The sequence below is a fragment of the Mus caroli genome, unplaced genomic scaffold (genome assembly GCF_978045245.1).
Source record: "Mus caroli unplaced genomic scaffold, Mus_caroli_1 scaffold_12, whole genome shotgun sequence".
Classification (NCBI taxonomy): Eukaryota; Metazoa; Chordata; class Mammalia; order Rodentia; family Muridae; genus Mus; species Mus caroli.
Window position 1 is genome coordinate 34,796,145 of NW_028227267.1, and position 8,688 is coordinate 34,804,832.

Below are 8,688 nucleotides of genomic sequence, written 5' to 3' on the forward strand. Positions count from 1 at the left end.
CAAACAAAAGAAAATACCTTGAAGGTGACTCTAACCAAGCAAGTGAAAGATCTGTATGACAAGAACTTCAAGTCTCTGAAGAAAGAAATCTAAGAACATCTCAATAGATGGGAAGATCTCCAGCTCTCATGGATTGGCAGGATTGATATAGTAAAAATGGCCATCGTGCATCTACAGATTCAATGCAATCCCCATCAAAATTCCAAATCAATTTTTCTTATACTTAGAAAAGCAATTTGCCAATTCATTTAGAATAACAAAAAAAAATGTCTTAGAAGCATAAACAAAAGCATCACAGGAGAAAATTTGGAGACAAGATGTGGAACAGAGACTGAAGCAAAGGCCATCCTGAGACTTCCCACCTGGGGATCCATCCCATATACAGACACCAAACTCAGACACTATGAAAGATGCCAAAAAGTGCTTGCTGACAGGAGCCTGCTACAGCTGTCTTCTCATAGGCTCTGCCTGAGACTGATAAATACAGAGGTAGATGCTTGCAGCTACCCTTTGGTCCTAGCCTAGAGTCCCCAATGGAGGAGTTAGAGAAAGGACTGAAGGTGTTAATGGGCTTGCAAACATAGAAAGAACAACATCAGCCAACCAGATACCCCAGAGCTCACAGGGACTAAACCACCAATCAAAGAGTACATATGGAGCAACCCATGGCTCTACCTACATATGTAGCAGAGAATGGCCTTGCCAGACTTGAATGGAAAGAGACGCCCTTGTTCCTTTGAAGGATCGATGGCCAAATGTAGGGAATGCCAGGGCAGGGAGACAGCAGTGGGTGTGTGAGTGGGGAACTCTCTTATAGATGCAGGTGGAGAGGGCATGAGATAATAAGTTCTGAACCAGAAACCAAGAAAGAGGATAAAGTTTGAAAAGTAAGATTAAAATATTTTAAAATAGAAAAAAAAAGAGAAAGAATTGAAGGCCCAGAAATGAAAACACACGTATGGATACTTGATTTTTGACAAAGAAGTCAAAAATATACAATGTAAAAAAGAAACCATCTTCAATAAATGTACTGGTGCTACTGGCAGTAAGTATGTAGAAAAATTAAAGTAGATCCATATTTATCACCATGAATAAAACTCAAGTCCAAGTGGATCAAAGACCTCAACATAAAACCAGATTCACTGAATGTAATTCAAGAGAAATTGAGAAAGAGCTTCAAACTCACGAAATAGGGGCAATTTTTCTAAACACAGCTCTCATGGCTCAGGTCTAACATCAAAACTTGATAAATGGGACCTCATGAAACTGAAAAACTTATGTAAGCCAAAGGGCATAGCTAATAGGACAAATAGGCAAACTACATATTGGGAAAAATTCTTCACCAACCTTTTGTACTTGCCCTTGTGGTACTTGGAGTCTGATTGGTTCTGTCAACAGCTGGAAGGACCTGGTCACAATAGCTGCCTTACTGTGTAAGAATGTAATGTCTGCAGGCCATTGCTGCTTTACTCTTGTTTTCTTCATTGTACTCTGAAACTATGGAACCTACCTGGATTTATTTGGCATTTTAATTTTCCTGTGTGTGAAGTTTGTTTTATGCGTTTTTTTTCAGGATCTGGAGTTATGGGAACTTTGTTAGGATCTGAGGATTTGTGTGATGCACAGTTTGTAGGGCATGCTACTGTTGAACCTTTAGAGGCTCATATTGATCATCAGGGTACTTTGTTCTCTGTGTTTACCTTGGTGTCACATAGGAATGGCCTGGGGTAGGAGGTGTTATAAAACCTTTTTCCTTGTAAATACTAGTTATGTCCTCTGAGAATTCATGTAGCAATAGGAACAAAGGATTATCCCTGCCTTAAAACTAAGAGGAGAAAAAAGCCTTAAATCTAAGGACCAAAGACTATGGCACAGTCTTGTAGAAACATCTCACAGAACTAGTATATTCCTTCAGGCTCACGTAAGAAACGCTTGGAGATCAGCTATCTCCATTTGATCCCCTGGCTCTGCTGTCCTCTGCCCAAGATATTTAATCAGTACCAATAGGACCCACTTTGAAGGAGCAAGGATGTGGCATACAATTGGCTTGGGTATTCCAAATACAGCCTTTTAACACATGATACTTGATTGCTTAGTTCAGAGGATTATTTGCTCTTTGGGCCATGCTCTACCACAGGATGAACATTGAATTCACCATCATTAAATCACAACATGAGAAGACAATGTTGGATATGGAAAAATGATGCAGTCAATAAGTGATACCATTGAGAAGTACAAGGAATTCATAGAAGATAAGGATAGGACTTTGACCAAAAGTAATAGCTCTGTTCTATAATATCTGTTTCTTAATAGTAGACCTTCCTTGAGGCAAGAGTCTTGGATTTGTACCTTTGGACACAGTTTTCCTAAGTGTGAAGATTGTCCAAGATTGTCTTTATTCTTCCAAATTCAGGATCCTCTTTATAGAAACAATTTCCACCATGCTGAGAATCACAAGCAACCCTGATCTCTAGGGTTCTGACAGCAGATTAAAAGATATGGGATCCTGTGGTCTCTCTTCCCCCACCTGCTTGAACCTGCTTGCTCAAGGGTGGAGTTTCCTGCTCATTCGTTCTGCCACGCCCACTGCTGGACCCTGTCAGCTTTGCTGCTTGGAGGCACACACGTGTTCATCCTGCTACTGGACCCCGAGTTACTTGGCGGGAAATTGGGTTCCCTCCCCCTTCCTTTATAACTAAAAGTTGGAATTAGTAAAGGGGGGCGTTGAACATGGAATCATCTTGGCCTCATTCTTTCTCCCGCCCCGTCTAGCTTCCTCTCTTTTCAGCTCGAACTGCCATTCTCAGTTGAACCGTTCGCGTTGCGGACTGCGGGCGGGCCACAACAGGATCCATGACAAAAATGGAAAGATTTTATAACTTTTGGGTATCCTCTCCTCCCTCAGAGGGGATTTGCCCTCTCCCTACTGATGGTTTTCTGGTACCACAGACATATAAGCACCCATGGGGAACATTTCTTCTTCTGTGATGTACATGGGACACTGTTGGTGTCAGGGTTTTCAGAAGTCCTTTGATTCTTGTGGCATGTGGCTGGTCTCTGGACTTGACCTGCCTCTATTTGGTACTGATGGGTATACTGTGGACTCCAGTCTGGGGCTGTTTGGGTATCAGGACTCTTGCAGGGATCATAGTACTTGGAGGAGTGGCAGACAAAAGGAAGCTTGCTGGGAATCACCTTTTTTTGTTTTTTTGTTTATTTGTGGTTCAGCTTCAGGCACACCTACCTCCTGAAAGAATGCAATCAATTGAAGGAAAAAGTAAGGATGTTGCTGAATAAGACCAGAAAACTGCTGGTAGAGCAGGCAGACCAGGGAGCATCTTATGTTGAAGAAAAGAGGTTCTGTGATGAGGTCAGCAAGAACATGCATCCCAAGTGCTAAGCAGTAGCAGGTAGGATGATGTGTATCAGAGGCAGATTGCCCTCATGGCTAACCATAAACATAGACAATCCAATGTAACATCCACCAACTTATCCAGGCACTCACCTGTGTCTCCTCCAAGTGTTTATTTAGGTGATCATCTACAAGGCTTTCTCTGGAGGTAGCCTTTTTTAAGAAACTGTATGTTTAGCAAGCAAATATTTCTGCTCTGCTAGAATGTGCAGTTTACTAAGGGAGATTAGTTGATTACACATCACAACTCTACATGACATTAAGTTTGCAGGGTACTTGGCTGGAGCCTTTCTTTAGAATAGTAGAGATGGAATAGTAGAGAGCTTTGAAGGAAGAAGTCCTGAAGCTCATTTGCTTTATAGGGATCAGGTGGGATTCCTGGAAGGAAGTAGATTGCCATGGATGAGAGCTTAGTGGAATAGACAAATAAGTGGATTTCATTGTTGCCTTTTGGAAGTTTTTGCTCCCCACCCCAACCCTTTCACCGTAGATCTTGATTCACACTAAGTGAGCCTGAGTAGCAGCTTGTCAGTCCTATTTTCTTTGAGTGCTGTTGGAGTTGGAGTTCCTGGGCCTTCTGGTCTGGTGCTGGCTGAATGAGCAGGGATGTAGGAAAGGCTTCTCACAGTCTCAGGTTTGGTGTGAGAGTTTTGAGGCTTCATGAAAAAATTTCTCCATATATAGCCCTCATTCTGACCAAGAAGAATGTTGTCTAGATCTTTCTATTTCCTAGTAAGAATACCAGAGTTGTGTTTCTCAGTTGAAACATCTACTCTGCATAGTCTAAATTTTTTGTTCCACTAGCATGACAGATTCTTCATTGTTTTTTGCTCCCTTATGATTTTAGATGTGTGTGTGTGTGTGTGTGTGTGTGTGTGTATGTGTGTTTATGGATGCTTATGCCAATCTGTACCTTTGTGGGTATTTTGTAAGGCCAGTTAAGGACATCTGATATTTTGTAGTCATTCTCTAACTTAGTTCTTTGGGCCTACGTCTCTCAATAAACCTGATACTTCCTATTGTCTAATGTCCAGTAGAGTTTTCATCTCCTGTCCACTACCAGGTAGAGATCTGTTTCTTCTTTATATCAACAAATCATTAAACAATAATACTATTTTTAAAATTAGTATTACATTTCTTAATTTTTTCTGCTTATGGTTATTGCCTGGGAGATTCTGGCTTGTCTTATTGGCTTAACCATCGGCATACATAGAAGCCTACAGTGCATCACTCTACTGACGTTGTTTTGCTAACTGTATTTTGGGCATGACTTTGTTTCAGGATAGATTCTCACTGAGAGTTGTGCAGAGTGCTGCATTTCATAAATGTCACAGCAGGTCATTTAACTAGATTTCTCCTGACTGATTTTGAGGATGATTTAATATCATATAATAAGTAATATGTTGAAAAGATCCTGAGTAATGACCAAAAGTCGCAGTCTTCCTCGGATGCTCAAAAGGACTCAGTGTAGGTTTAGTGAGAGGGCCTTGATGAGTCAAAATGGGGCTTACTGGAGGCTATACACAGAAATCTCTTTCATGGCAATTGAGTACTGTGTTGTCCACGATATCTGTGTAGAGCTTGTAATTTACTTGTAGGACCAGCAAATATTTGCATAGAAAAAGTTCCTGAAGAGGAGATAAGTACAGGTCAGGGCTTCGAAGCCCCCTTGAGTCTAAAAGCCTTGTACACATCATAGGTCCCACTACATGCTCATACAATAGAAAATATGCTAGATAAGAGCAAGAATTTCACTGATGTATGTGTGTTTGTGTCAGTCTTTGTGTGGTATGTGGTGTGTGTGTGTGTGTGTGTGTGTGTGTGTGTGTGTGTGTTTGTGTGTGTGTACCAGCTGTGACTCAGTGTGTTTATTCTAAGTTGTGTGTTTGTATAATGCAAAATGCCTTTCCAAGTGTTTTTGGTATGGATGCTCTATATACAACTGTGTTTGTGTGTGTATATGTGTTTGTGTGTGTGTTTGTGTGGACATGCAACCATGTTTGTCTGTAGAGGCCAAGCATGATGAGTAAAGCCCCTGAGATTTCAAATTGCCCATGAAAAATCAAATACAGCAGTCCAATTAGTGTGCAACTCTACCTAGCTCCCAAGGGGAAAAAAAAAGGACACAAAAACTCATGTAAAGTCAGACTCTCAACTGACTAGGCACCAAATTGCTGATCCTCATTGAAATCCTTTGGAGAAAATCAATGGAATATGGTACATAGTGTTGAGGAGGAGGTTGGTGTATAAAATCCATGTGTTATGTCCCTTTTCTGCTCTGGAAGAATTAAGAAGGCCCACTGTAATGTCAGGTGGCTCACTGTCTCTTCTCAGCAATCCAGATTGTTTTCATCATTGCCTTCCTCCATCACTTTTCAGCTACCTCTACTCAGTAAAATGTTGCCTTATAATTTGGCTTGGATTCTAATCATAGAGAGATTGAGTTGCACGTAGCTGTACATGCATCCAGCAGAATTCCCATACTGTGGTACAAAAAGGGGCTGTTTCAGGAACCCCTTGAAGATCATGATAATCTAAAGAACTCACACTATGTTATCTGTGTAGCATTCTGCAATTGCTGTTATTCAAAATCATTTTCTCAGTGTTAAAATCAGCCTCAACAGGGGTTGGGAGAAATGAGGACCTTCAGACAGGTCTGGTAGTATAAAATCAGGTAGGTGTTTGAGAAGCGAGGTTCAGAAAGTAGAAAAAAAGTCCCCTTTGACCCACTGATTCCAGAATAAGTACATATCCAGAGAGTCTCTAGGGCACATGAGGTCTATACTGGTCCTCAGAGTAGCCCAGAAAAAGATGATATCCTGATGTCAATCAGCTAAAGAGTGAAAATATACTATGTGATGCAGCCCTTTCATGAATTATAGCTCAGTGTTAGATAATCCATGTAAGTATTTTACTTTCAACTAGTTAGCCTCATCTTACTCAAAATATACCTGACACATTCACATTATTGGGTGAAAATTGTTCCATTACATACTATATATAGTGACTTCCTGTTTTTCTGGGATCATACCTTTGGACACCGATTCAGTCAGGCAATGACAAAGGGAGCCTTTAAAGGAAGGAACTGTTTACTTTGGGAAAAGACTGAAACAGTGAAGGAGAGGCTAGTCCACCACCACCATGTGATCCTTTGCTGGCAGACAAGCCTACTCTACATAGCTTTTTGAACTTGCTAAGACATATTGAATAATATGCCAAGAACCCTGATTCCGAGTCTGTGTTTATGAGGGGAAAGCTTATCACTGACTGAGCTGTCTATATGCTTTGCTCATTACGTACCTATCCCATTCAAGATTTGTTTTTTATGACTCCAAAATATCCTGGGAGATTTTTATAATAGCATTAGCTAGGAAACTAAACTAAACAGGTTACTGAGGTATACTGTGCTTGTGATGTGTGAACACAAATAATTTGCATATTTGACAGAGTACTCTACAACAGTCTCAGATGTACAGGTGTGTTGTTATGTTCCTTCATGACCATCACTTTTTAAATTCAGTTCCTAGCCTGGGGAATATTTTCAGTTAGCACATTCTTTCTGATTTTAGAACACATGCAGTGCCTGTGGATTTCATGTTATAGGTTTTCTCTGGTTATTTCCAGATACAAGGGTTGATGAGTGGTACCCTGTCAGGATCCTGCACTAGAGAAATAATCATAACCTTCACTTCAATTCTAGGCAGGTTCCCCATAAGGTATCCACATGGTTTTCTAGGTTGTTCACATCTCTCTTGAACTCAGATTTGTACATTCCTACAATGTTATTATTCAATATATTATACCTGGACTATTGGAGTAATATAGTGTTTTTCTTTTAAACTACAGTACAGTGTGTAGTTCACAGCTCAGTTTCTAACAGTTTTTAAAAGCTGAGAAATAATTCCAAGCCCAGGTGCTCTATGACACTTGGGGATGCAGGGAATGACCTCAGCCAATGATAGGTCATAATAGTTTATCCAGCTGAATAGATCTAGTGTGGGATGGAGAGCTGAATTGACAAATCCTAATCAGGCCTTTGTTCCTTCCTTCCCTAGGTGTGAAATACTCCAGCAGAAACTGGAACATGGAACAGACCAGGACAAGGTCTCCTTTGAAGATAACTTCTATAGGGGGAGATCTGCATGTGCGAAGCAAATATTTCGTCTCATCCCTAGTAATCATGGCTATCATCTGCTGCATTTTCTTCCTTTACTTTTGTTTTATTGGAATGAATAGCCCTTAACTTCATCTGGGCTCTGGCTCAGCAAGAGTGAGCATGTAGAGGGATTCAGACATGTGCTGAGACACATCAAGAGCTGCTGGGAAAACAGGAAGATTCTGAGAGTGTAAATTTTTCTTGTCCTGATAGGTCATCAAGGAAAATTACAAAATCATTCTACAAAATTGCAAAGACTTTGAGCCAAAGTCTGTAACTTGTTTTCTGCTTAGTCTTGGGTGTCCTTATTCTTCAAACCCATACTCCAAAAAAGGAGACCTACTTAAATTTCTGTTGTAAAGATTGTTACCAGAAGTAACTTATTTTCTACTGTGTTGCCAAGGACAGCCATGGGCTGTAAGTCTGTGCTGCAAAATGACAGCCAAAGAAGGCTCTTTAGCACAATTCTTGTTTTTAGATTTTGGTTTGAGATTTGATTAATTTTGTTATTTGGTTTTTTGTTTCATTAGAAGTTTTATCTTTGTTTCTTTGCTGTTGTTTTGTTTTGTAGTTGATTTAATATTTTGATAAGTCTACACACTGTACATATTGACTGCCCACTTTTAGTGGGTTCCATAATGACTTCCCAGCCAGACTGAGCAACAAAAGCGATTGATTTTACATTCAGTGTGGATAGTGTGTCCAACTCTGTGGATACCGATGTCATGATGGAAAAATTACCCATATTGTATCCTTGCATGTCAAATATTTAGCTGCTGCTAAAATACAGTGAATGATAGTGTTGAACAAATTAATGGGAAATATATCAGCATTTCTGAAATGTCTTTCAGGAAATAAAAACATATTCTAAGGGAATATAAAAGCTTTCAGAAAACACAGACATGTATGCTTCTGCTGTCCTTTAAATGTTCTATCAGTGGTAACTACTACTAGAGAGATTCAATTTTAGGACCTTTTGATATAGGGATTTATTATTTTTTTGGTTATTTTGTTGTTTTTTTTATTACGAGAGTGAATTTTGTGCTTGACAATACGTTTGGTTCTTTAAGGGAGTTTTAACACAAGCACAGAATGTAGTCCAGTATTCAGTATCCAGATG

At 39.9% G+C, this 8,688-nt stretch overlaps 1 long non-coding RNA gene across 1 annotated transcript in view; it reads left to right on the forward strand.

The window, feature by feature from the left end:
* Positions 1 to 8,450, forward strand: part of LOC147001688 (uncharacterized) — a 117,633-nt gene extending 109,183 nt beyond the window's left edge. The window contains exon 4 of the long non-coding RNA XR_015044614.1: positions 7,468 to 8,450. This is a non-coding gene — a long non-coding RNA (uncharacterized LOC147001688). The remainder of the gene's footprint in view (positions 1 to 7,467) is intronic.
* The last annotated feature ends 238 nt before the right edge of the window (positions 8,451 to 8,688 follow it).